Genomic DNA, 26,318 nt, shown 5'->3' with positions numbered 1-26,318 from the left:
AAGTTTGTTGATTATAAATGGGAATGTATCAATAAATAATCCTGCCTGAAACATTGTGCCTCCTGCTTTTCAACTGTATTTGGGTAAGTTATCTCAGAAACGCAGCAGGTGCAGAGAGACTTTCTCATTTCTAGCGCTGTCATCACAAGCAGCAAATTTTATGCTTTTTGACGATTGACAAATGATGTTTTTTTATGGGATTGACACTAAATAAGAATTTAATTTAGTGGGGCTGCCTTGTTGACTAGTGCACAGAGAGCCCAGCTCAAGGCCTGAGCTTATTTAGGACATTGTAACACAGAGAGAGAGATGTTCTAGTTTTTAAATTTACTTTTAAATGTATGTATTGTTTTCCCACATGGGCATAGTGAATATTACTGCATAGTACAGATTGGGACGTGGGTGGCGCTGTGGGTTCAACTGCAGAGCCTAGGGCTTGCCAATCAGAAGGTTGGCAGTTTGAATCCCCACAACGGGGTGAGCTCCCGTTGCTCAGTCCCTGCTCCTGCCAACCTAGCAGTTTGAAAGCACGTCAAAGTGCAAGTAGATAAATAGGTACCGCTCCGGCGGGAAAGTAAACAGCATTTCCGTGTGCTGCTCTGGTTCACCAGAAGCGGCTTAGTCATGCTGTCCACATGACCTGGAAGCTGTACGCCTTGGCCAATAAAATGAGATGAGTGCCACAACCCCAGAGTCATCCGCAACTGGACCTAACGGTCAAGGGTCCCTTTACCTTTATAGATTGAATGGCTATAGGGCAGAGCTGGAGGGCTCCACAAAGAGATTCCCTCAAGTAACTATGTCTACCCACAATTCTCGTCTAACTGTTCCACTTTGCTCATGGTTCCCCACTTCTTGCAGTTCGACAGTAACAAAAGAGTGAAAGGAGATTAAATGTGGTGGAATGTGGGACAGAGTTAGAGTGAGTGGCAGGTGGAGAGTGTTGAGAATGACATCGGCTGGGAGAATGAGAGGGAATGAGGTGAAAGAGACAATGGTTGCACAGAAGTAAAGTTAACTGTTTAGGAGGTTAGGATATTGCCTCTCGGTCATGTTGATTTTTGCTTAGCCGAAGGACAGGACAAAGTTGGAATAAGCAACTGTTCAGTATGTCCTGAGGTAGCTTAGGGATGCATTCCTGAGTCCCTCCTGTAGAAGCACCCACCACTGGCAGAGGAAGAGGAGTGCGGGGGGAGTATACTGCCCCCGGCAGTGCGATACTGGCAGGGTGCCATCACGGCTGCCCCACCCCAAGGACACGCACCAGACCCTGCCTGCTCTTTGCCCCCCAGTGCCGGAGCATGAAGCTCCACCACTGGCACCAACAAGCCACAAGTTGCAATACCAGTGTGGGAGACCCAACTGTATATCATCTGAAAACAGAGAAGAATGAAGCAATGGTTCTGCAATGGTTCAATGCAAAGAGGAAACAAGGCCACTGATTTGGAAGGAGGATTTATCAAGTATAAGAGTTTTCTAAGGCATCATAATCCTAATACCTGCAGATGATTTTGGCTTTTAATTTGTTCTTATTGCCACAGCTCTCACAGAGTTCATGTTGAAAGACTTTCAATAAAAACTAAACAACTTAAACAAACATATCCTCAGCCTAAATGAAGGTTAAAGCCCTGTAAGAAATTTGTGGTTTGAGGACCCGATCCCTGCTTTGTGGAATGAAGACACACAGACACAGAATATAAGGTTAATGGGCAAGAAAAGGCCACAACTTTATTGATTACAGCAAGTGAAAAGGTATTGGCTTAGGCATTGGACCACGACAGAATGACTCCACCCACTCTGAGAGGGGGTGAGCCCAAAGGGGGTTTATTCACCAGAAGGTGGAGCCTGTTGATGCTAATACAACTATAGGCTCTCCCCTGATGTCACAGAGGGTCGTGCCATGGCCCCCCGCCACACAGGCATCGGACAGGATCCACGACCGCCAGATTCCTTTAACGGAATACCCAAAATTGAAGGGGTAGGCAATGGCCATACCTAGCCCTTCCACACACCAAGAACACATTCCAATGCCTAACCTACCCACCAATACCAAGAAAGTTGTGATGATTGCTACCAGGTAGGCGAAAAAACCAAAAGACCTAATGCCAGATGTAAAAATTCCTACCAGGCCCCCTGGAAAACCTGGGTGACCAACCTAAGGTCCATAGCAAGGCCAAGAGAAAAAATTAAGCCCTAAGCTCTAAGGGAGTGGAGGATAGGTGACTCGCGACGGGAAGGTGGAAAATGAGGCAGAAGGGCTGGCGCAGCAGTAACTTAAACTGCAATCCACGCCCCCTCAAAGCCGCCGGTTGGGCGCTTACCTGGGGGCGTGGTGCGCCAGCCAGGTGAGCAGGGGCAGGGGGCATAACGCCCCCTGCATGACACAGAAATCACCTCCCGCCCACAACACCTCCCCTCTTGTAGGAGGAGAGGCTTTACAATTAGTGAAATGTTTTCCAAAGTGACCACATTTTAACAGTCATAATGTAAGTCCACCTGAGCCTACATGGATAATAATAATAATAATAATAATAATAATAATAATAATAATAATAATAATAATAATAATATATTTGTACCCTGCCCACCTGACTGGGTTGACAAAACAGTTCATTGGTATCTGTCCTAGTAGGAAAAGGTGCAAAAGCTACACTCAGCCTTGTAACATATTCGAAGTAAGATCCTCTTTAATAGCTGAGGAGATAAATGGAACACATTTTATCCCTGGATTCCGTACTCTCTATAAAATTGCCAATAAACATCCCCTCTCAGACTGAAGGTTCCGATAAAAGTAGTAGTGGGTTATTCTCAAGCTGATGTTAATATTTCCCTTCTCAATTGGGTATTGGCTGTTAGGGAAGGAGATAGTAGAAGATTTCCAGTGCTCTCCACTGCTGTCACTCTTCTTTGCCCAAAACCAAGTGATATTTGAGGATTTTTCTGTATCAATATCTTTTTAACACCTTCACACCTTGTGTCTGCTGTCCTTAGCATTCACATCATGGGATATATGTATATATTTAAAATGTTTGCAAATATTGAGCATTTGTGCCTGTTTAAAGATAAAGGCATTATGCACCGCCAGTACTGTCTGCCTTGGAAATAATCTATCTCCAATATAAGAGAGGAACGATGTAGGAATGTGTGATTAGCCTCTGATTATTTCAGTCTTCAGCAGCAGTGTGTGTTGTTGGCATCCATCTGTCTCAAGAGACAATGGATTGTGCCTTTGGGGGTGAAATTAAGCTGCTGGAGAATCACAGTGCCAGTTGTGGCTGTAGGGACCGGTAACTCGTAACTGCTGCCTCCCACATTTTTGCTGCATTATTAGCAATGAAGTCTGGGCAGTGTGGATGGAGGTCCTGGGCTGCCCAGATAACAATACCTCCCTCTCATCCACACTGATGTGGTCCAAAGGGAAGCAGAGCAATACATTTGGCACCAGTTTGGTTACCGGAATTGATGGAATTTGACCTACAAGAACTGGTCCTACAATTTGACCTACAAGAACTGGTCCAATGGTAAAAATTCAAACTCTTCTTCTAAAGAACTTTACATTTTACATGATGTATTTGTTTTCATATTTTAATCTTCTATTCTGCCTTGGGAGAAAGGTGGTATATAAATGCAATAAATATATGTTTTAAAAGGATGACAGAACATCATTTTGAAGCCTATTTACCATTGCCAAGATTGCCTCCACATTGTAAGCTGTTTTGTCTCTAATTGCAATTACTTGGATGAAAGGGAGGGTGAGATCTGGCTCATCCGTGGATACAGCTGTAGTTATCTGGCAATTATTTCTGCAACCATGATAGCACCTTTTGAAGGTGGCATGTTCAGAAGAATTGTCTCTAGGTCACTTGCACTGTACCTAGGCATGTGCCAAGTCATACATATCCTCCATATTGTTTGCTATTACTCAAGAAATAATGTGGCTAAATTTTTGACCATGTGAGTGACTTGTGGTGGGAAATCATATGGCCCATGTGAATTTCCAGATCCATTTGACATCAGATATTGAAATGTCATTATCTATTTTATTTAACCAGAAATTCAGAATCTATCTCTGCTTAAGCTGACAACTACTTCTGGCTAGCCTTCTCTACCTTAAAAGTAGAAAGGAGTGAAGCTTTTTCTATCAATAAAATTATTGGGAAACGCTTCAGTATATGACATTCTCCTTCTCATTCAGTTCTTAAAGCCCAGATTTCTGAAAGACTCCTTTAATCAACGCTAGCAAGAGGAACAAAGACTTCTGATTTCAAGAATTGTTAGTGAAGTGGGTATTGACATTTTAGTATTTTGATGTGAAATGTATCCATACTCCACCTTTGCTTTGCTATTTCATATGCTTTGATTTGCTTTTGCAGGCCTGCCTGTTATTGTTTCCTCCCAAACTAAAAAGCATGAAGGTTTTTTGAAAAGGTCTTCCTGCCTCCCAAAGAAACCAGCTTCTTCAAGATTTGCTTTTCCTTTCTTCCAGAATATGGCTTCCACTGTGTTTCAGGCCAGGTGTTGGATTAATAAACAGCAGTGCGGATGTCAAAGAGCAAACAAAATGAGTGACTTCAACCAAGGCTCAATGGAAGTGGAATAATTGAGATAGAGACTTGCTTCTCTCTGTCCTTCCTAATGTCAGAAAGCCTGATAAAACAAAACATCAAACATTAAAAACTTCCCTATAGAAGGCTACCTTCAGATGTCTTCTAAAAATTGTATAGTTATTTATCTCCTTGACATCTGATGAGAGGAAGTTCCACAGGATGGGTGCCACTACTGAGAAGGCCCTCTGCCTGGTTCCCTGTAAACGTTGGTGAGCCACTCCCAATGAGTGTAGACAGTGCTGAACTAGGTGAACTGATGGTTCAGGCTCTGTGTAAGACAGCTCCCTGTATTCCTGTGTCATTGGCTGTCCTTCTCCTCAACTCAGCAAGCACCAAGCACCAACAACCTGAACTCTAACTCCAGCACCCCTCTCTGATGCCTGGACCTATCATGCCTACACTTCCATTGGCCCCTGTAGTCCAGCTGCAGCCAATCACACTGTCTAACTGAAAATTCCAAACCTGCACCCACCAGTAGAACTATGCATATCTTTTTACCTTTCTTTTACATGTTGAGAATTCTAACACCAACCCTGTCAGTTAAGGCCCCAAGTGACAGTCAAACTAACTTTCACCAGACCAGACAGAAAACTTCCCACATCAAACACATTACTATGTACGTTGCAATACAAATGTCAGAATGCATTACACAATGCCCATTAAACCTTAATTCAAATAAACAGGTTTTCTTCACAATGTCATTTGTACATTTAACTCTGGAAGGTTGTAGATGCCACATATCAGAGAGAAACCAGTGTCTACAAGACTGGATCAGAAAGTCATGGGTTCAAACGTTGTCTCTGCCATGACCTCATTATGTGGCCTTAGGCAAGGTACCCTTCCCCATTCTCAGTTCCCCAGTCTGCATATGGAGATACAGTCTTACCTCATGCTACGGACACTTCAAATTATGTGCTTTCGGGTTGCTGACTGTGGAAAACCTGGAAGTACCAGAATGGGTTACTTCCGGGTTTCCCCGCTTGCACATGAGCAGAAGCACCAAATCGCGCTAGTACCTGCGCAGGTGCGACAGTTGCACACGTGCCTCCATCATGGATTATGTCCGCAACCTGAGATTCCACTGTAATAATACTGACTTGCCATATTGGGTTGTTGCTGTTGTCAAACGCTTTTATAGACTGCTTCACGGCATAAGGCCTTTGAAGTGGTGTACAAGATAAAAAGAGAATGAAACACAAAGTCTAAAAAATAACAAAACCATCCCTCCAAACTCCCCAAACCACAAAACAATGTCCTCAGATATGAAACAGATATTCCATAAGTGACTGGGTTACAGTGTGGAACGTGACTGCTGATGCTGCCATTGCTGCAACACTGGTAAGAGAACGCCTGAAGTCTTGCACCCATGTGGCTTGCTCTGAGGTTCTGGCTGCAACCTCTCAAGCAACCTGGTTGCTAACCATGATGTCACAGCAAACAACAAATGTGGAAGATTTTAGTGATTTTCTTCCCTCTGCGGGAGCTACGATGCTGCTAACAGTATGTAGGAGGAGGTTTGGTTGGAGGAAGAAGCGAAAGGCTTCAGGGCTTCCAGTGCCAAATAGCAGACCTAAGCAAAGGTGATGTGGTGCAAGAGTTGGGAAGAGGAGTGAGGATGTCATATGCCAGAGACCAGAGCAGTTGACAGACCTTCCTGTGAATGAGGTGATAATGAGACTTTCAAGATTTATTGTTGTTTGTGACAGATTAGCATAGAGGAAGTCAGAGAATGAGGAATATAAGCAGAGGAATGAGACTGAAGACTCTTTCCTTGGATGGAGTCCCTACTTCATTAGCAGTTTAAATGTTAACACTCTTTCCTGGATTGTTTGCATTTCTAATTAAGGGCACCTCAGCTGGCTGATGATTTTGTGTTAAACATCTATGTGTTGAACCTATGCAATCAAAAGTAAGCACCCCAAATTCAACAGAGTTTATTTGTTTAATTCCATGGATTTATGCATAGGATTGCAGTTATGCAACATGGCTGATCAGCGATGTGAACCCAGATCTCCTTAGCCAAGTTCTAACATCTTACCCACTGCACCCTCCTTTTCCAGATCCCTATTCTATGCCTGTCAGCTGACACCATCTATTGCAGCTGTTATTTGGGAGTATATACTATACTATACTATACTATACTATACTATACTATACTATACTATACTATACTATACTATACTATACTATAATATACTATACTATACTATAATCTATACTGTACTATACTGCAAATCTCTATACTATATTTGCAGTAGTCTGTCATCACACTATTTTCATTGGCTTTTAAAGGTAAAGGTGGCAATGAGGAAGGATGGTGCAGGAAGAAGAAGGAAAGGACTCTTAAGAGAAGGCCTTGGTGGAGGGAAGAAGGGTCTTTCTCTGTGTGGCAGTTTTAGTCCTCTGATAACAAGTGGAACAGAAAGAAGAAATTATGGAAGGGACAGATGGAAGTGGATGGGTTTAAAGGAGACATTTGCAGTGCTGTGGAGGAGCAATGGGGGGCATTGTTAAAAAGAAAGGGGTTATGTCAGGGTCCTTCCCTTCTCGATGTACTCAAACTTCTTGATATTTCATTCTTCTGCTGCCTCACATGAGAGACATAAAGAATGTGGAACCATCAAATATTCCATAATAGTTTCACACAATGTCTTTCATTCCTGGTACCATATGTGGTCTTCAACATGAAGTTCCAGATTCAGTGTACAGTGATAGCTTGGGTTACATACGCTTCAGGTTACATACGCTTCAGGTTTCAGACTCTGCTAACCCAGAAATAGTACCTCGGGTTAAGAACTTTCCTTCAGGATGAGAACAGAAATCTTGCTCCGGTGGCGCGGCAGCAGCAGGAGGCCCCATTAGCTAAAGTGGTGCTTCAGGTTAAGAACGGACCTCAGGAACGAATTAAGTACTTAACCCGAGGTACCACTGTAGTTATTTAGAGCAGCTATTTCATTGATGAGCAACATCCATTAACTGAACTTGCCCTTGAACACACAGTACCATATGTCATCATGGTGCATACATGCAAAGGGGGCTACAAAAGAGGGAGGCATGGAAATGAGGGTGAAGATAAAAGTGGGGGTACAAAAGGGGCTGCAAAACATGAGGGGATGGTGGCTTTGTAATTGGGCAGAAGGTGATAGTGTTGTTTAGAAGTTGCAATATGTGGAAGGACAAAGAGGATGCTATCGTAGGGGTGATGTATGAGCATGAGAGGGTTTCAGAAAAGTAAGGGGAGATATAGGGTGAAGGTGAAACTTGGTGTTGCAAAACAGAAGAGAAAGGTGGCTTCAGAAATAGGGTTGGGAAGATGGAAAGGGGGTTTAGTAGTTGCATGGTGTGTGAAAGGGTCAATGGGGGAGAAGGGATTGCTGTGTGTAGCAAGAAGGTGGCAGGGCTCCCTTAGTATGCGTATGCACATACAGCATCCTGAACCTTTGGATTCTCCTTGGGGATGGAGCTAGATGGCTGTCCTGATGAGTAGACATATCAGGATTTGGCACAAATGAGTGGTCTTAAATCCATCTACAGTGGTACCTCGGGTTAAGAAATTAAATCGTTCCGGAGGTCCATTCTTAACCTGAAACTGTTCTTAACCTGAAGCACCACTTTAGCTAATGGGGCCTCCCACTGTAGCAGCACTGCCGGAGCACGATTTCTGTTCTCATCCTGAAACAAAGTTCTGAACCTGAAGCACTATTTCTGGAGTCTGTAACCTGAAGTGTATGTAACCCGAGGTACCACTGTATACTCAGAATAACCCTCCCACCTGTGGTTTGATGGTCTATTGAAGTAAATCAGGTTCAAATAACCCTGATCCCAGTCCTTACTGCGACCTATCATAACCCGAGTCTTAGTTTTGATACATCATTATTATCAAAAGCATTTATATCCCACCTTTTACCTAAAGAACTCAAGGTGGCACACATGGTTCTCCCCCCATTTAAACTCCACAACAACCCTGTGAGATAGGTTGGTTTGATATTCAAATTCAAACCAAACGTGGAGCCACTATATTGTACTAGAAAAGGCATCTGCAACTCGTATGAGGTGTGTGTGAGAGAGTGATACTCATGTGTCCATCACAGCATTTCTCAGTCATCCTATCAGGTGCAGCAATTTCCTATGATTTGTTACTATTGGAACAAGTTTGCAGGCGTTCACTGCTGGTAGTGGAAACACCATTTCAGCAGGCATGGTGGCACGAAAGGGTTAAGAGCGTGCACTGAGTAAAAGAGAAGCTAGACCAAAAAGTAGGCAGGGACTCTAGAGAGGAGGAGGAGTCTTTCCTTCTAGATACCCCCGCTTTTTCCTTTTCTTTTTTATTCCTACATGTGTACAATGCCCACCTGTTCAACCACTACAGCCACCCTTGATCCTTCTGTTCCAGCTGGTTTGCACTAGGCTTCGATGCTCTTTGCATGCGGTTGTAGATGTAGGTATGCTTCCTGTAGCGATGGGGCCGGCTGCGGAGATCTATTGGCTGCCGGCTTTGTAAATTCCATTCAGTTTGGTCCAATCGCGGGAGGAGACAGCCTGGCACAGCCTGGACCGCTCGCTCGCTCTTCAATCTCGCTCTGCCTCGCCGATCAGTCTCGCTCTCCCTCTCGCTGTCGCTTGTCTCCCTGCAATAGGCAAGCGGAGCTCCCACTCCCAGACCCAACGCGCCTTCTTCTTCTTCTTCTTCCGCTGCTGCTGCCGCTGCTGCCGCCGCCGATTGCAATGCATTTGCCGCTTGAATGTAGGTCATTTACAACAGAAAGCGCCGGGTTCTTTCAAACCTAGTGCTGTTGTGGTTGCTGCCGGTTTGGGGTTGTTGGTTGGTTGGTTGGTTGGTTGGTTTGTTTGGTCGCTCTCCACCACCAAGATTTTCTGCTCTCTTTTTTTTTTTTTGCGAGGGGCTGTTGCATTCCTCTGGACTAAAGGGGGAAAAAACAACCCAAAACAAAACCGTGTTGGATTTCACACGCACACCACGCGAGCTAGGGGGTGGGGGGAGGAAAAGAAGCTGGACCCCGGCGAAGCCTGCTGTGTGCTGCGATTCTGCTGGAAGTCGCCTGCGAAGAAACAGGCTGCCAAGGACCCCTAAAACACAGAGGCAGCTTCCTCCGCCGAGGTAGGTACAAACCAGAGCTCTGTCCTTTTTGCCTTTTCCTTCCCAAACTCCCCCCCCCACCTCTTCGTTTGCAGCTGGTACTCCAGAGGGGGGACTGGTTTGCTGCAGTCGTCTCTGCACTGTTTTCGGGGGGGGGAGCATTGCCACCCTCTTATTGGGAAAAAGGGAATACTTCCCGTTTCTCAGCACTGGAGATGATTTCCATGTCTCATGTATGTAATGCATCTCTAGATCTCTTTGCCCAGGCACCCTCCTATGTCCCTGGACCACCGCTCTTAAGGGATGGGGGGCACTTTGCTGCAGTCAGCTCTTTAGGAAGGCTCCGGGGCTCTGTGTGAGATGTTTACAAAGTAGCTCTGCCTTTACAGGCAAATAAACAGAAGAGTGTGGCGGAGAGGGAACGGGGGGGGGGGGGACGGACGGGGACGGCGGCTCATATCTGCAGTACACAGAGAGAGATAGAGCATTGCTACAGTTTCAGCAAACGGGGGAAGGCAGAGCTTGGGAAAGGAAACAGCACCCCGGTGCCCTGTTCTTTGCAGCGGGGGTGGGTGTTGAGAGAGGCACGCTAAGCTTTGATTTAACCTCTCTCCCCCCCCCCCATGTCTTTTCCTAAGAAGGAACGATTTTGGAGGCTCCCTGGAGGCATTCAGCAAGTCCTTTTCTTTTTCTTCATCTGCCGGAGGCTGCCTGTTGTTTTTTAAACCCACGTGATTGATTTCCAGGGTGGCATTGGGGTGGGTTCTTCTCTCCCCCCCCCCGCCTCTATCGGCCCTCTTTATTATTTGTTTGTATGGTGGAGGTGGGGGTATAAAGAGGGTAACATAAATCGCTTATTCTACAAAGAAGCGGGGCAGGACCCCCGGGCAGGGGTGGGGGGTGGAAATGAAGAGAGCAGGATTGCAGGGACGGGAGGGGATTTGTCTGTCCAGAGATTTCTGCACCTTCCTGGAAACTGGCTTTGCGGGGGGGGGGGAGGGAGGGAGAAGCGGACGCTGCCTCATCTCTTGCCTTGAATGGTTTATCAAAGCTGCCAACTCTTGACTTTCTAGTGGAAAGTTAAGAAGCCTAGGACTGATCCTCTCCCCCCACACCCACTTCTGCCTAAATGCCCAGAATCCAGGGGCTGCCTCTGCTCATTGCTGCCTCCCCCTCCTTCTCTGCACTGCAGCTGCTTTCATTTTCCGACCCCCCCCCCCTCCCCGCTCGTGCTTTTCACTCTGCAGGGCGCTGTGAATGATGCTCTGTCCCTTCTGCAGCCACCCATGAAGGGGGTCAGAAGAGCGGCCGCCTAACTTGTTACCCTCTCCTCTCCCCCACACCTTTTGCTTAAGCGGTTTCCTTATCCTCACCCCCACACAACCCCCCCCCTTCCCCAGCCTGCGTGGTGGGACCTCTGTGACGTGTTTAAGATTGCAAGAAAGGAAGACCCTAGTTGTGGGACGAGAAGCAGAGCTTTCCCCGCACCCACCCCCTGTCAAACCACTGCAGACACGTCCAAGTCCCTGATGCAGACAGGTCTCCTCCATCTGCTGTCCCTCTTTGGCACCAAAAGGGTTCAGCTACACACACACAAATCCACTTTCAGCCTGTCAGGCTAACCCATCGAGTTTCTCTAACCATGCAGAGATGCCAGACAGTTTTGGACATCCTCTTGCTTTCCTCTCAGTGACCAACTTTGCCGCCTCTTGGTTTGCCAGACCCATTTCTGTGGGTTTTGTTTTTTCAGGTTAAGATGCCTATCCCATTCCTTCCGCAAGTTTCCCAGCCATTTGCCAGGTGATCACGGCTGCCACTGCTGCAGCCAGCCCCCAAGGGTAAAGTGAAGTGAAGTCACCAACCACGCAGGCAACCCCCCACCATCTTGCAGCAACAGTTAGTGATCCTGTTTGATAGGATCTGTGCCTCAGGGTTGACAAGAACCAGGTACAAGAAAGGAAATCCTAGAGGTCAAGAATACCCACCTAGGGGGTATATTCTCTGCTTTGAGTATCCTGTAAGTAGCTACAGTAAGAGATGGAAGAAGGAAAGTGGATTTCCTAGTCTGGCCATCATGCTCCCTAGCTGGCTTTCCGGTTAGTGGAGATTTACAGGTTGTGGTTTCCTGGTTTCCATTTTGAGTGCAGAGAGGGATGCATTGGAAAGTGGCTGCATTCAGCGACTGGTTAATTATGATCCTTACAGTTCAAAGCTATGACAGTGAGTTATTTCAAGGGAAGTGGTGGTAGAAATAAAGCAAAGCTAATTGTCGCAGTAGAACATTTTCCATTCTGAAAACCAGCAAGACAACCATCTCTATCAGTCCTTTTGCTATCCATACAGGATAAAGAGAAGAAGAAGAATATAACTTTATTTCTTTTCTTCTTGCGCCTTTTTTTCTTTTTTGGGTAGAAAGAAGCAGGTGTTGCTCTTGCGAGAAGATTCCACAAGGTGGTGGTGTGGACACTTCTTAATGATGTGTATTTTATTTATTTTTTGAAGGAGGTTTGGTCAATTGCTTGAATGGCTTTGCTTCCATGCACTTCTCTCTGTATCTTAAAAAGACTCATTGTGTGTCTGTTTTGCAAATGACAAAAGCAGGATTGTTGTACAAATCATGGGATATATTCAGCCGGGCCTACTCTCCTTTCCGTTGATAGTGTCTTCTTGGGAAAGAGAAGGGCTTAATGAGATCTCGAAGTTATATCTATTTTTATATATATGAGAATTTCAAGAAGGGCAGGAACTGGTTGTGTTTGCGATGAGATGTAGCAATGGTATTAAATGATATGCAATAGAATAAACTCTCTTCAATTCTTGGTTGTGTTCAATAAATCAAGTGTTCTGGATTAAACTGTAACAGGTCTGGTGATTCAGTAACCAGAGGCAAAGACTTGATGTGGCTATTGAATCCATTACACTAGCTGTCTTTGATTTTGCTGCCAAGTTCTTGCTTTGGTTTGTGTGTGTGTTGTGGAGAGCATTGCAGTCCCTGAGATGTAAACAATTTCTCTTCTTGAGATACATTATTTTATTTTATTTTTAATGGAGTAAAAGAAGCAAGGAGAGAATATATACCCTTGCTGTAACTTTCACTGAGGGAAGAGGGGAAAGGTCTTCCTCTAAGCTGAAAAAATATTTTGAATCTGTATGTTTAAGGTGGGGCATATAGGACAATATAGAGATAGTGTGGCTTGAAAGGAAAGGGCAAAAGGGCGTAGCAATTTGGCAGCATTTTCATGTGGACATAACTTGGATTGCTACTTTCTTATCGTTTTTAGGAATCTCTGCAATATGGAGCTTAGTGCAAATTTGAAACTCAGATTTATGGAAGGCCAGAAGTATTTTTCTTACGTAATACAGAGAGATATTGAGACATAAATGGTTTCCTTGCTATTTTGGGAACAGGATATGGTTGATGGTATCATTCTGTTTTATTCACTGGATGGAAACCTTTCATTCCTATTTGAATTTATTGGTTTATAAATTATTGTTTCCAGTGACAGGTGGCCCTTGATCTGGTATAGGAGTGTATCTTACTGGTTTTAATCATGTAAAACTCTTCATATATAAAAGTGCTGTCTATCAATAATTTACACAAGCATAAACATTTTGGTGGCATACCAATGAAATTAAAAACCAAAGAAGTTATTTAATGTTAAATTTTATTCTGAAATGATTCAGTAAAAAATTGCCTTGCCTTTCTTCATAACTATGGGGAATAAATGCAAATGTAATTTCATTTGTTCCTTGGATCATAATTGCATTGGGTCTCTCATGCTGTTTCTTTCTAGTGGTTTCTCATTAATTCTATAATACTTCCAGGCCCTAATATAGTCTAGACATATGAGGAAAATGGCTGGTTTATTACCCTACAAATACAGTTACCTTTAAATCTATGTGTTGCATGCGTCAGAATATTTCATTTCCAGAGTGAATAGGAAATGTGTTGGCAAATAAGAATAATAATTAAACTAAACTAATGCAAATAAAAACTGACTGCCATATATGATAGGTAAAATGAAAGTAATTCCTTTTGTACATTGTGTCTATTGTCATCTCAGCAGAATTAACTATTATTATTGAATTTTGACTGTATTATGAAGTAAAAAAAAAACCCAAACCAACTCCATGTGTCCCACTTCGCTGCACAAATGCTCTCTTGAATCTGTTCACTGAACTTCATGTTCTTTAACAGCCAGTTTGTCTCCAAAAGAAAAATGATAAAAGGTTTGTAAAAAATGGCTGTCTTAATACGAGGATGCCAAGCTGAAGTTCATCAGTAGTCAGCGAGATGAAGCTGTGAATCACAAGGAAGAGGCACTTGCTTGCAGTCTCCAAATGGAAATGGCTTTAAAATGTCCGTTTCTTGCATGGGGGCAGGAAAGCGTGCACTGCTGTTTTTGATGGGCCCTCAGTTCAGCTGCTACTTGTCTTTTAAAGGTGAGGGCCTGTTCTCTGAGGAGTTCGAATCACCCACTGTGTGGCACAGATCCACTTGTGTGGAACAGCAGCTGTGTTTAAACCTCATAGAAGGTGCTGTCATTCTGCCATTTTATGACCTTCTGTGTAGGGGGGGGGGGGGAAAACAACAACAACAGAGTGACAGGAGGCTTTTGTGTGCCCAAGGTTCATTAGCAATGCATATGCCTAAGTACCTGGAAACCTAGGAATAAAGAAAAAAGAAATGTTATAAAACCAGGCCAAATGCACAAAACTAGCACTAAGCCATTCAGAGCCACAGTGGGGCTTTCCGTCCAACCTGCATCTGTTCTTTGTCACCATGCAGCTCAGGTGTACTGAAGCGATGTTTGTAAAGCATTTATGTTATGAGCCATTTTGATCCCCACATCTGACAGGGTTATGTATTCAGCTCTCTCACCTTTTAATGGGCCTCGTTCTGTTTGCTTTAGTAGTCTCCTGATATGAATTCCAAGGGAGGGGGAAATGCTTGTTGTCTGATAGAAATGAGATTTCATTGGCACTATTCCTGGAAATAATGGGTAGTGAAAGCCCGCTCAGTAGATCCGAAGGTGAGGGGGAAAAGCAGGAGGTGGGGGTGGGAAATGAAAATTGTGTGTGCACAATGGAAAATTCCTAAATATAACAAGTTGCCATTTATCTTTTGGAATATTAGGAACAACCATCTTTGATGTTCACAGTTTTTAAGGGTTTTTTTTTGGGGGGGGCAGTTCTTCTTATTCCATCCTATCTTCACAACTCATCAGCTTAGGCTAAAATATATGACTTGCCCAAAACCATATGGTGAGTTTCATGACTTACACTTCTCTCTTTCAACCTCAACATTTTGTTCAGGGGACCACGTGAATTTGTGAGGGAAATGGTTGAGAATTTTTCTAAAAGAAAATTGGTACATTTTTTTTTAAAAAAAGAAATATTCAAAAGTAAGAATGGGATGCAAATTTCCCCCTCTGCAATCAGGTTTGACAGTTTCTTGTTCCTAATTCACATTTACATAAATTAAAAAGTAATTTAATTTGTGATTCCAAGACTCTGGAGAGGAAGAGTGGAAGAACAGCAGAGCAGCATAAAGAAAAGAGCTATCTTCAGAATGAAGGCTTTGCCAAAAGGCCCAATTTGGAAAACAAAAAGTTTGGAGTTGTGGGTTATGACCCTTGATAATCAGCTTTATTTCACCTTATCTGATCTACCTGTTCCATAATGAAAAGCATATATTGGGGGTGGCAAACCCGTGGCCCTCGGTTAATGTTGCACTAAAATAGTGGCAAGAAACTTTTTAGCTTGAAGGCTGCACTGCTACATGAGTAACCTTGGGGATGACCTGTTGGTGGGGGGTGGGGCCAGCACTGAAGTGGATGGATTAACAGGTGTGATGTTTACCTTTGTGGAGAAGACCACATTCCAGCCATGCAAAAGCCAGAGGTTTCTACAAACACATTACTCTGTCCAGCAAAATAAGAGGCATTATCATTGTTCATGTACACATTCCAGCCAAGCAAAAGCCCCTGAGGTCATGGAGCAGGGTCATTGAGGTGTGTTGTAGGGGGAGAGGTGTTACCTTGAGAAAGGGGGGCGGGGTAGAGAAGCCTGAAGCATTGCATTCATCTCCTGTGCCTTAGGTCACCTCCTCCATCACCCCAGGTCTACACCTACCACTACCATCATCCTTGCCCACTGGCCTTCCTCGCTGTGGCTAATAGGAACTGGAGTCTAATAATATTGGCAGTGTCATAGTGGAGGAGTGAAGGTTCTTCATCCTTGGCACAAACAGAACCTGTGAAACATTTTACTGTATGTACTTAACTGAGACCAGAGACCATAGCCCATTGAAACATTGTCCTGAACCCATGTGGGCTCAAAGTGAAGACATGGAAGGACTGCACATGTAAGACTGGCATCCAGTGTCCTTTTTGGACCTTATATTTTGGTTGCACACACTTAGAAACATCTGCATGATAATCAGTCTTTAAGAATGATTCAAATTTGTCAATGAAAATGGAGATAGGGGCTATTTAGTAAATACTTGAAGCTCCAGAAAGCTTCTGATAAAACCACGAGTCCTCACCAAACTTTGGATACACATGATATGTGGCTTTGTCTTTGTATGGACTATTGTAAATGATTAAAGAACAGGAAGGAGATGGCCAGAATAAATGGAAGGATATAAGCAATGGACTTCCCCAAGTATTTCTGTTGGGAGGAACTGATGCTGCTTAACTTACTAATAGTAAATGATCTGGAGTCAGGACTGAGTAATAAGGTTATTAGGTTTATGGATGCCACCCAATTATTCAGGAAGGTGAAATTCAAAGCAGGCAGAAGAATTTCAGAAGCATTTCTTCAAAATGCTGAAAGGGCAACAAAATGGCAAATGATATTCATTGCAAATAAGAGCAGGTGATATCATTGCTCTTGCAGCAAAGTATTCTAAGTTAATGCATTTGCTGATGAAATTTGAATTGGCTGTGATTACACAGGACTAAAAAGATCATGGGAAGTGGTGGACTGTTCACTGCAAATGTCAGCTTGGTATGCCTCAAGTGTTTCGAATTATTAGGAAATGGCCTGAAAACAAAACAGTTGGTATAATGCCTTTATATCAATTGATGGTTCAGCCATATTTGGAATGCTGGTTTATATCACTGATAATAGAAGAAAAGTATAGGTAGGACAGGCCAAGATTTGTAACCAAAGGATCTACTGAAAAGAGGTGGGTAGGAAGGAGGAGCAGGATGCCAGCATCGGCAGTAGATGGACCAAGGGTACTGTAGGCAGGTGTGAAGGAGTGGAAGGGATGGGCAGCAAGCATGAAGAAGAGTTTGGATTTGATATCCTGCTTTATCACTACCCGAAGGAGTCTCAAAGCAGCTAACATTCGCTTCCTCCCCCACAACAAAGGAGTCAGCAGAGCACGATAAGTTCTAATTCCTTTTTGGCCAGCCAAATGACTGTATGCTACCCTAGAAATATTTATATCCTGGCAAATTGCATCCTCAAAAGTGGAATCATGTTAGACCTTGCTGTCTGAGTGAAGCAACCATCTCAGACATCAGATGCTGGGGACAGTGAGTGACCATGAGGTGTTGGGAGACAGCCTACCCTGTGCTTCTAAGCTAGGCTGCTGCTCCCTGGAATATGCCTCATCACCAATCTCAAAACAAGATTAAAATTTCAGACCGTTGGCATCTGCATGTGAAATGGGGGTGCCATCTTGTCCTTTACCTCAGGCAAAAAAGAAAAAAATGTCTTGAAGGCTCTTGGTGGAATTATGCCAAGAGATAATGCCAATGCAGCAGACCTTTTTCACGGATGAAGTCTCTAGCTGGAGAGTTGTGGTAGAATCCATAACAGCCTACCAAAGGGAGCTGGCCTTGAAAATGTTAGCCTTGAAAGGGGTCTAAATCCAGAATGATATCATTTTCCTTCCTGCTACATTTTGGAATAATATTGAACTCATTTTTAAATGCTTTGTTCTCCCCTTAACTGTTCATTGTTGAGATAACAACCTCTGAAGTCATTTCAACCTCTTGATTTGTTTACAGATTCAGGATGTGTATCAAAGACTAAACTGAGTTGAAAGACACCTCCAAATTCTTTTCATTTATTCCTATAATTGTAGGCCATGACAGCGCTGACAGAATCAGATATTTGCACTCTCTGTAAAGGATGGCTTCATCACACTGAACACATCTGTGCACTTTAACTGTAATGTGCTCACATTCCAACCCTGTCTTTAATGTACTTGGAGTGTGATTCATTTGAGTAATGCGGTGAGATTTCCAAGGTTCCTCTCTCCCACAGTATTTTGTGAATGCTCTTCTTCTTAATGGAGATGTTAAAACTTTTAAGAGAGCCAGGCTTTGAAAATTACTGTAACTCTTATTAGAAGCACATGATAGAAAATATCACAATGAGCTGATAAAAAGACTTGGCCCAGGGAAGAGAAAAATGCAGTATCACTCATTATTAAAATAAGTTGGTTTTTTAAAGGCACCAATTTACTCATGGGCAGAATGGGGCTATTTTGTTGGATTCATGTAAGAAGACCATATCTGAGAGTGACTGACAGAGTAAATGGAAAAATTGGAAATTTGTAATGACACTATTGAAGTCCTGAAAAGTATAAATCTATATATTATTTAAATTAAAAGCTTGAGTGAAGTATAAATTTATAATTGTTCATTACAGATTCTGTTATATCTTATCCAATGTGGACTACACACTTACAGTAATGTGTTTGCCCCTGAATAAAGTTTCCACATCTGCTCAGGCAGCAGCCATAGATCATTGTGTTCAGAAGGTTCCATCACTGCTATCTCTGGCTAACAGGATTAAGTATAACAGGGCTAGAAAATATCCCCATTTTGAGACCCCAGACTGCAGGTCTCTCTCCCCAAAACAGCATTGAGCTGGACATGGGTGGCCCAAATGCTTGAATTAAGGTAGCTCCATATGTCACATTCTGTCAGATTTTGATAACAGGCTATGGAGATAACTAGTTGTATCCCTTGTTAAGTTTTCTTGTACTGCATTAGTGTTGGATTACATGTAACAATTAGACCTAATATCTGCTTTACCAAAGATTTTTCACTGCCTTTTATTTGTTCCGCCATTCAGAAATTATTTTGTTCTTGTTAACTTTTCAGTGTGCTATTCACTCCTTAAGGTAATGAAGATTAAAGTGAAACCCATGGTGATGGGATAGCTTTGGTTTGGTTTATTTAGGTGAATAAATCCATTCCAGAAGAGTAGCCTTATTGGATTCCCATTGGTGCCCTTGTGCTCATGGGTTCCCACAGCCACCTGGGAAGTGGTGTCAAGGGGATACAGGAGGCACCTGCCCAAATCACCCTCCCCATCTCTTCTGTGATCATTGGTTTCCTTCGGATCAAAAACCCTGCTGTGAGTGCAAGGAACCAGTTGAGTTCTACCCTCTGTCTATTGTCCCATGTTTTAGTGGTATCTTCAAGACAATACAGAATACAGTGGTACCTTGGTTCTCAAACTTAATCCGTTCCGGGAGTCCTTTTGACTCCTGAAACCCTTCAAAAACCAAGGCGCGGCTTCTGATTGGCTGCAGAAGCTTCCTGCATTCAAGCGGAAGCCATGTCAGACATCCAGCTTCCAAAAAACATTCACAAACCGGAACACTTACTTCCAGGTTTGTGGTGTTCAGGAGCCGATTTGCTCGTCAACTACCGGTAAGCTGTTTGATAACCAAGGTACCACTGTACCTTTTAATGTGATACAAACTTTCATAGGCACTTTGCAAAATTTATTTATTTAATATTATTAATTTATTGTATTTATAGCCCACATTTTTCTCCAGGGACCTCAGGATGGTGTACATGGTTCTCCCCAAATAACCTTGTGATGTAGGTTACATTGAGAGACAGTGACTGGCCCAAGGCAAACCAGTGAGGCCTGAGTGGGGATTTCACAAATGAAACCTCCCAATGCTTGCCTGACATTGTATCTGCAGGGCCTCACATGCTTGCTTGGTGACGGACTGTTTTTGAACGAGGAGTGCACCTGTGTATAGATGGGACAATTCAGTAGACATTGTACAGCTAATGAGGTTTTGGGTATAATATTTGCTGCTGGTCTCCTTTAGATGAAAGGAAAATAAGTAGCTTGTACTATCCCTTGGAGTGCTGAATCAGTAGAACATGGTTTAAATTATGCACAGCTGGAGAGACAAGCTGCAGCACTGGAGGCTGTAAATTAGATAATGCAACCTCTCTGCAGAAGGTATGTAGCCCAAATTTGTGTGTGCTGTGTTTGTAGACATTCATAGGGCATGCATGAAATTGGAAGGTGTTATGCAGCTCTGAAGTTCAGTAATGTCTGAATAAACTGGCACTTATTCTATCCTTGCATTGGTGCTTGTATGGTATTAACCAGTTTGTATCATACCAGTTTTGGAATTGGTCCACCTTCCTTTCTTATGTGGAAAACTGTTTGTATTCTGATAATACTAAACCGATTCCTTTACCATTGGGTTTCTTATTAGCAATATTAGCAGTCATTGGAACCCAATAGTAAATTGTGGTTGGTAAGCAGCCCTGGTTTTCTGGTGGCAACTTGCTCACCTCCCATGAAGTGTTTTTAAAGATGTTACACATAAAGCCATTTGGTGACCAGACAGTGGGCTCTGTTATTCCTTTTAGAATGTATATCAGCCTTGATCTCTTTCTTTCTCCTACCACACTGGTACCGTAAGTAAATATTATACAATAGACAGAATGTTGAGTTTTGAGCATGAAACCTCCTCATTTGTATCACTTTTTGTTGTCCAATTTTGAGCCTTCTGTTTTTGAAAGGTTTTAAAACAGGCATAGGGAGGAAATCTTATTTGTCAAAATGGCTTCCTGCAAAAGAAAAATAGTGGCCATGAGCTGAACACAGTTAGAATCCCAGTCTTTTGGAAGGGTTCAACACTTCTTATTCTGAAAATTCATACTTCAGAGCTTCCTACTGAATCCATGATGATCAGAGTTGAGTTGGATTAGGGTTGAGGGTTGGATTACGGTTCCACTTCTATATGGAAAACACTGCTTTCGTGAACCGAGGCTCCCAAAAACTAGGAATCCAAGCTATTATCTTTTACTCCAGATTCCCACTTCTGCTTGCTACAGAAATGTATCAGTTATCATTTTCTTGCTCTTGGGCCAAAGAATCAGGGGATAAAATTAACACCTACTGTGTAAATATTTTTATCTGTAATCGGACCCATTACTGAAAGAGATAAATTTAAAAGTTGATGATTATTGTGGCTTTCCTAACCAGTGTTCCATGTAATCTTATTGCATACTCAAGGGAAACAAATGATCATATACGATGTATTATGCACTCTAGAAAGTTTCATATAGAATGATTGCCAAATATGTAATATTCACCAGAACTGGTAGGGTTTCATTTGATAGATTTTTGAAAATATGTCTAGCGTATTGTTAGTTTCTGCCAGGACTACTGCATTCTTGTTCTCAGCAGTGCAATGGAGATGCTTAGGAATTTTTAATATTCCATTTCTGGGGATGATACAGATCTCATCTCCCCTGTCATAAAAGTATCAGTCAGCTATTACTGGCTGTCATTATTTTAATATCCTTTCCTCCTGATGCAGTGTAGCATTTTGCACTGAACTCTGCTGCTTGTTTAGAAAGGAGATAGCCATGAAACAGACTGGAATTGGAATTTCTCTACTGCTGCAATGTAATACGGACACACAGAATGACTGAGATTGCATTTGAAAGCACACTTCTAGTGCAACCCAAAGTGTGTTTCCTGAGAAATAAGCCCCACTCAGATCCAAATATGTGTGTACATGGTTTATTTTAATCTGACTTTGGAGCAGTAGTGGTTGGTTTGGTGAGGCCTTGATGCTTAAACGACCTCTTATAACTGGTGTCACTGCACCTCACAGGAAAGGACCTGGTGATGGGTAGGTCAGCGTGGCAGGATTATCAGAAAGGAAGTTGTCAAAGCTGTTTCCCAATTCCTAATTTTTACATTTGTACATCACCTTTCTTCCATTATTATTATTTCTGAAGTTATTCTGGCTCTTGTGTGTTGCTGTAAAAGAGAAACAAAATAGTAAAGATATTGTAATAGTGCTCCTAGAACCATTGCAGCCGCTTGAGGCCCAAGTGACTCCAGCAACTAGAAGTGCCTATCCTGAGCTTCAGGTTGGTTCATCATCTATGGCCTTTTCTGAACAGGAATAGTCTGCATACAGTTATCTATGTTCTGGTATCTTCCTGGATGGACTACTTTAATAGCCTTTATGCTCTTGAAGATGAACCAAAGGTGCAAAATGCAGTGACCAGGGTGTTGATGGAGCAATGAGCTTGTTGCATATAATTCCTGTTCTCTGTTACGTTGGTTGCCACTTATCTTCCAGGTTCAATTCAAGGTGCTAATGTTGACATTCAAAATCCTAAAAGACCTGGGGTCCACATATATGAGGGAATGCTTTCTTTCATATCAGTTTGCTTCTCATTAAAGTCAACAGATGAGCCTCTCATGTTGGTCTCTACATTAAATGATGTGTGTACTGTAGCTTTTACAGTAATGGCTCCATCACATCACTAAGATGATTCTTTCCCCCACTTCATATTCATTTAGACACTAGGTTAAAAACCTCATTTTTGTCAGGCTTTCAGAAAGGCAACTTTGCATTTGATCCTGCTGTATTTATACTCTCTATTAGAATTATTCAACGCTTATTATGTTTTGTATTGCCTTATTCTGATATAAACCACGCTGTGAGCATTTTTGTTTAAAGGCATGATGGAGGCATCTTAATAAATAAATAATTTCACACCCGAAGTCATGCTAAACGGTTACTCAGTTCAGTTCAAAGTTCTGCATGTGTGCTTCTTATAAGAAACAGCTATATGTGGACAAGTGTAAACATTCATGATTACCCAGAAGTGGCTGAGCCACAGCAGTGTGTTGCAAACAGTTATTCTGAGCTTGCTGTGTTTAAATGTTATGCCTAATGTGAAATGGTTGGGAAATGCTTTGGTAGAGTCGGGATGGGGTCTATTAGAAATTGCCATAATGTATACGTTCTGCTACGACGTTGACAGGAGTGCCTGAGGGTTGAGAGATCAAATTTCTCCATCTGTTAACAAGATATTTTGTATGCCAAATAGTAGGCAAACACTTGATTAGATTTAAATGTCTAATGGATTCTGCTGTCTGGGCTGGAGCTGCATGACGTCCGGAAGCAAACAGACTGATGCAATCATTTCGGCACTTATGATTCAATACCTGATATGTGTCCTGAGATATCTCAATTTTGTCTGAGCAAGTCTGTCAAACCTTTATTTTCAAATATAGACACCTCCCTGATGATATTATGAAAACATTCCCATTCAAACAAAGAGTCTCATTGAATGTATTCATATATCCTTTTTAATGCATCTTCTTTCAGCATTGAAACACAATTTTTAATTATTTCAACAGTCTGCATATCACTTAATCACAGTCATCTCTAAATATTGTACAGGAGACCCAATACAATAAGACTAACTTACAATCAGAATTTATTTTAAAATTGTACTGGAAAAAAGTATTCAGTAAGTGCTGGAAGTTCAATACAAGAAGAGGCTCTGGGTCAGGCCGGTGGCCCATCTAGTCCAGCATTCTGTTCTCGCATTGGCCAACCAGATTCCCATGGGAAACCCAGAAGCAGGTTTCCAGCAGAGGAGCACCATCCCCTTCTGTTGTTTATACCAACTGGGATTCAGAGGCATTATTGCCTCTAGTTCTAGAAGGAGAGCATAGCCATCATGGCTAATAGCCACCAGTAGTCCTCTCCTGCATGAATACGTCTAATCCACTTTTAAAACCATCTTGATTGGTGGCCCCCACTGCCTTCCTGGGAACAAGCACTCCCATACCCTGAACCTGTTCATTCAGATGGAGTGCAACACCATTCAGAACAAGCCACTGGCCAGTTTTCCTGACACAGGAACCACCATCCCATAGTGCCTCCATCATCTGAAGGTTTGACTTTTGTGACAATTTATCATACACTTTATTGTCATTGCCACCGTGATGATGATTTAAATGTATGATGAACCGTTTTGTCACAGCAGTAAACAAATGTTAGGTGCCTGGGTGTTCACAGCTTTTCAGGAACATTTTCCTGGTGCCAGGTTTTGTTCCAGATGCTCATAGCCATCTTGGGCTCATATACACCTGGCACTATGATGGTATGAGAAAGTAACCAGTGAACTGGGCTATTCAGCGGTGGCCAGGGAGATACAAGGCTCAAATACAGTGGTACCTCTGGTTACGTACTTAATTCATTCCAGAGGTCTGTTCTTAACTTGAAACTGTTCTCAACCTGAGACACCACTTTAGCTAATGGGGCCTCCCACTGCTGCCATGCTGCCGTCGCGCGATTTCTGTTCGCATCCTGAAGCAAGGTTCTTAACCCGAGGTACTATTTCTGGGTTAGCGGAGTCTGTAACCTGAAGCGTCTGTAACCTGAGGTACCACTGTACATAGAGTATAGCTCAGAACTGCCCTTTCCCCCTGAACGGATGAGGGTAGTGGTATGCATTTACGTGAGACAAATATTCACTTACATATTTTATGAGAACAGAATGAATTACATTCTTTAAGGCTCAAGCACCTGTTTTTATTTTTTATATGAATCATAGGAATTCTTCGCTGCTTCCATTTTTCATTTTAATTAAAAGTGTGTCAATGCTACATTTTTAATAATGGGTTGCAAAACTGAACAATGGACTGATGAGATGGGAGTAGGGTTTTCTAATCATGGAATGCATATTTATAAAATCTCAAGTGCTGTATTTATTTTATAGTGATTAAAGGATCTATGTAATGAAGATTCATAACTTTTTTAGTTTTATCTAAACTGTATTAGTGTGTGCAGTTTAGATAAAACTAAAAAAAAAAAAAATGTGCTCGGAAACATACTGGGAGCCAATGTAGGTCTTTCAAGACCGGTGTCTTGAAAGGCAACCCTCACAAGGCAACCAGGGTGAGGGTTCCAGCCAAGCTTGGACCAATCCTTCCCACAGGCTCCTCACAACATCCCCCCTTCACTAAATTGCTGCTGCCCAATGGCATTTCCACACAGCATTAATCTACCTAACAAAAGACCGCATGCTGCACATTGACTGTAACAATAAAGATTTGATCCAATTTCAACATGAACCTGCTTTGGAACTTCACCTTCCAGCAGAGCCACTGGTGAAACTAAAGGAAGTTTGAAAAAATATAGTTTCTGAGATGGGATGCTGTTAAAAGCAGGGAAAAGCTTTTCAAACCCAACCTGGCTGTGTTCAAGCCTCTGGATGTCCTTAAGAATTTCAGTTAAAGGAACATGGGCATGCATGAGCAAGCCTTATTACTGGAATGCCATTTGTTGAAATAACTCTGGTAGCATTCTGATTCAAAATTATTGTGCTGGCACATCTTTCTGCAGTACTGGCATGATATCCTTGCGGCACTGGTACAGTGTTATACTTTGCAGCAGTAGTTCCGGTGCATCTGTTGGAACATCCTTTCTTAGACATTTATCTGCTTTTGCAGCCATTCTTAGGCTCAAACTGAAATCCCTTTGGGGATTCCTGTACCCTTTTGAAGTCAAAAATACAAATCTACACTTCTTCACCAAAGATGGTTTGATTTGTTTCCTTATCTATGTCATTTTAAGGACGTGTTCACTCACTCACATACATAGACACATATTGCATGTTAGCCACAGGAAAAGGGCTTGGATGATGTAGATTTTCTGGTTCCCTGTTTATAGCTAGCTTGCCATGGGCACAGTAGCAATCTCTATCCCATTCTGCAGGCTATACAACAGCTTTCTCAATGGTATCACCACAGTTATAGAAGCCTAGCTGTCAACTTTTCCCTTTTCTTGTGAGGAATCCTATTCGGAATAAGGGAATTTCCCTTTAAAAAAGGGAAAAGTTGACAGCTATGTATAGAAGTGCATTCTGATGGAAGGAAGTTTGGCTACATTCTTGCTTGCTTTTAGGTGTCAAGTAAAAATTAGTGATATATAGTGTTGGGGTCAGGTTTCCAAAACTCACCTTGTAGGATGCCCTTGACATGAGCACTCCCTCCTTTAGGTTGTCCAAGTCACCACTGTAAAGCAGAGGTAGCCTTCCTATTCTGCTTAATACTTCTGTTGCCTATTGCCTATTCTTTCAGAACAGCAATAAGTAAGGAACAAGAACTCTGAGTTATCTTGACACAGGAGTCCATAGTGGTTGTAAGTCTTCTGTTAAACAGTTTCTCACTAAAGTGTTTTCAGTTTGGATTTTGATCTACCGTACCTACAAAGTTAACTATGCCTAGAAACCATAATGTTAATATTCTGTCTTGGAGAGGAGGGATGCTTTTGATGGTTGATGCCCTCTATGGAGCTATCTGTAGCCCTTGGTCTGGTAATGTTTCTTTGAGGTAACATATTAAAAAACCAAAGAACTTTGCAAGGGGTTATTTGGCTCTAATATTTGGATTTTATACACTGTCTATCTTACATATACCCTCAAAATCTTTATAATTTTTTTTTCAGTTTTGTGTTCACTTGTCTTACCATGGCAGTCTTCTAATTAGTCCCAGAGCAAGGCATG

At 42.5% G+C, this 26,318-nt stretch overlaps 1 protein-coding gene across 6 annotated transcripts in view; it reads left to right on the top strand.

Annotated features, from left to right (window-relative positions):
* Window positions 1-8,952: 8,952 nt before the first annotated feature.
* Window positions 8,953-26,318, top strand: part of NLGN4X (neuroligin 4 X-linked) — a 154,012-nt gene continuing 136,646 nt past the window's right edge. For 3 of the 6 annotated variants that reach the window (XM_081907562.1, XM_081907557.1, XM_081907558.1), the window contains exon 1: window positions 8,953-9,726. The gene's annotated coding sequence lies outside the window, so the exon portion shown is untranslated. Of the gene's footprint in view, window positions 9,727-9,919; window positions 9,939-26,318 lie in introns of those variants that run through there. The other 3 variants (XM_081907560.1, XM_081907561.1, XM_081907559.1) reach the window with 3 other exon arrangements.

The sequence above is a fragment of the Podarcis melisellensis genome (assembly GCF_964234715.1).
Source record: "Podarcis melisellensis genome assembly, chromosome: 4".
NCBI lineage: Eukaryota > Metazoa > Chordata > Lepidosauria > Squamata > Lacertidae > Podarcis > Podarcis melisellensis.
Note: the sequence above shows the minus strand (reverse complement) of the source record. Positions and strands in the feature narration are given on the sequence as shown.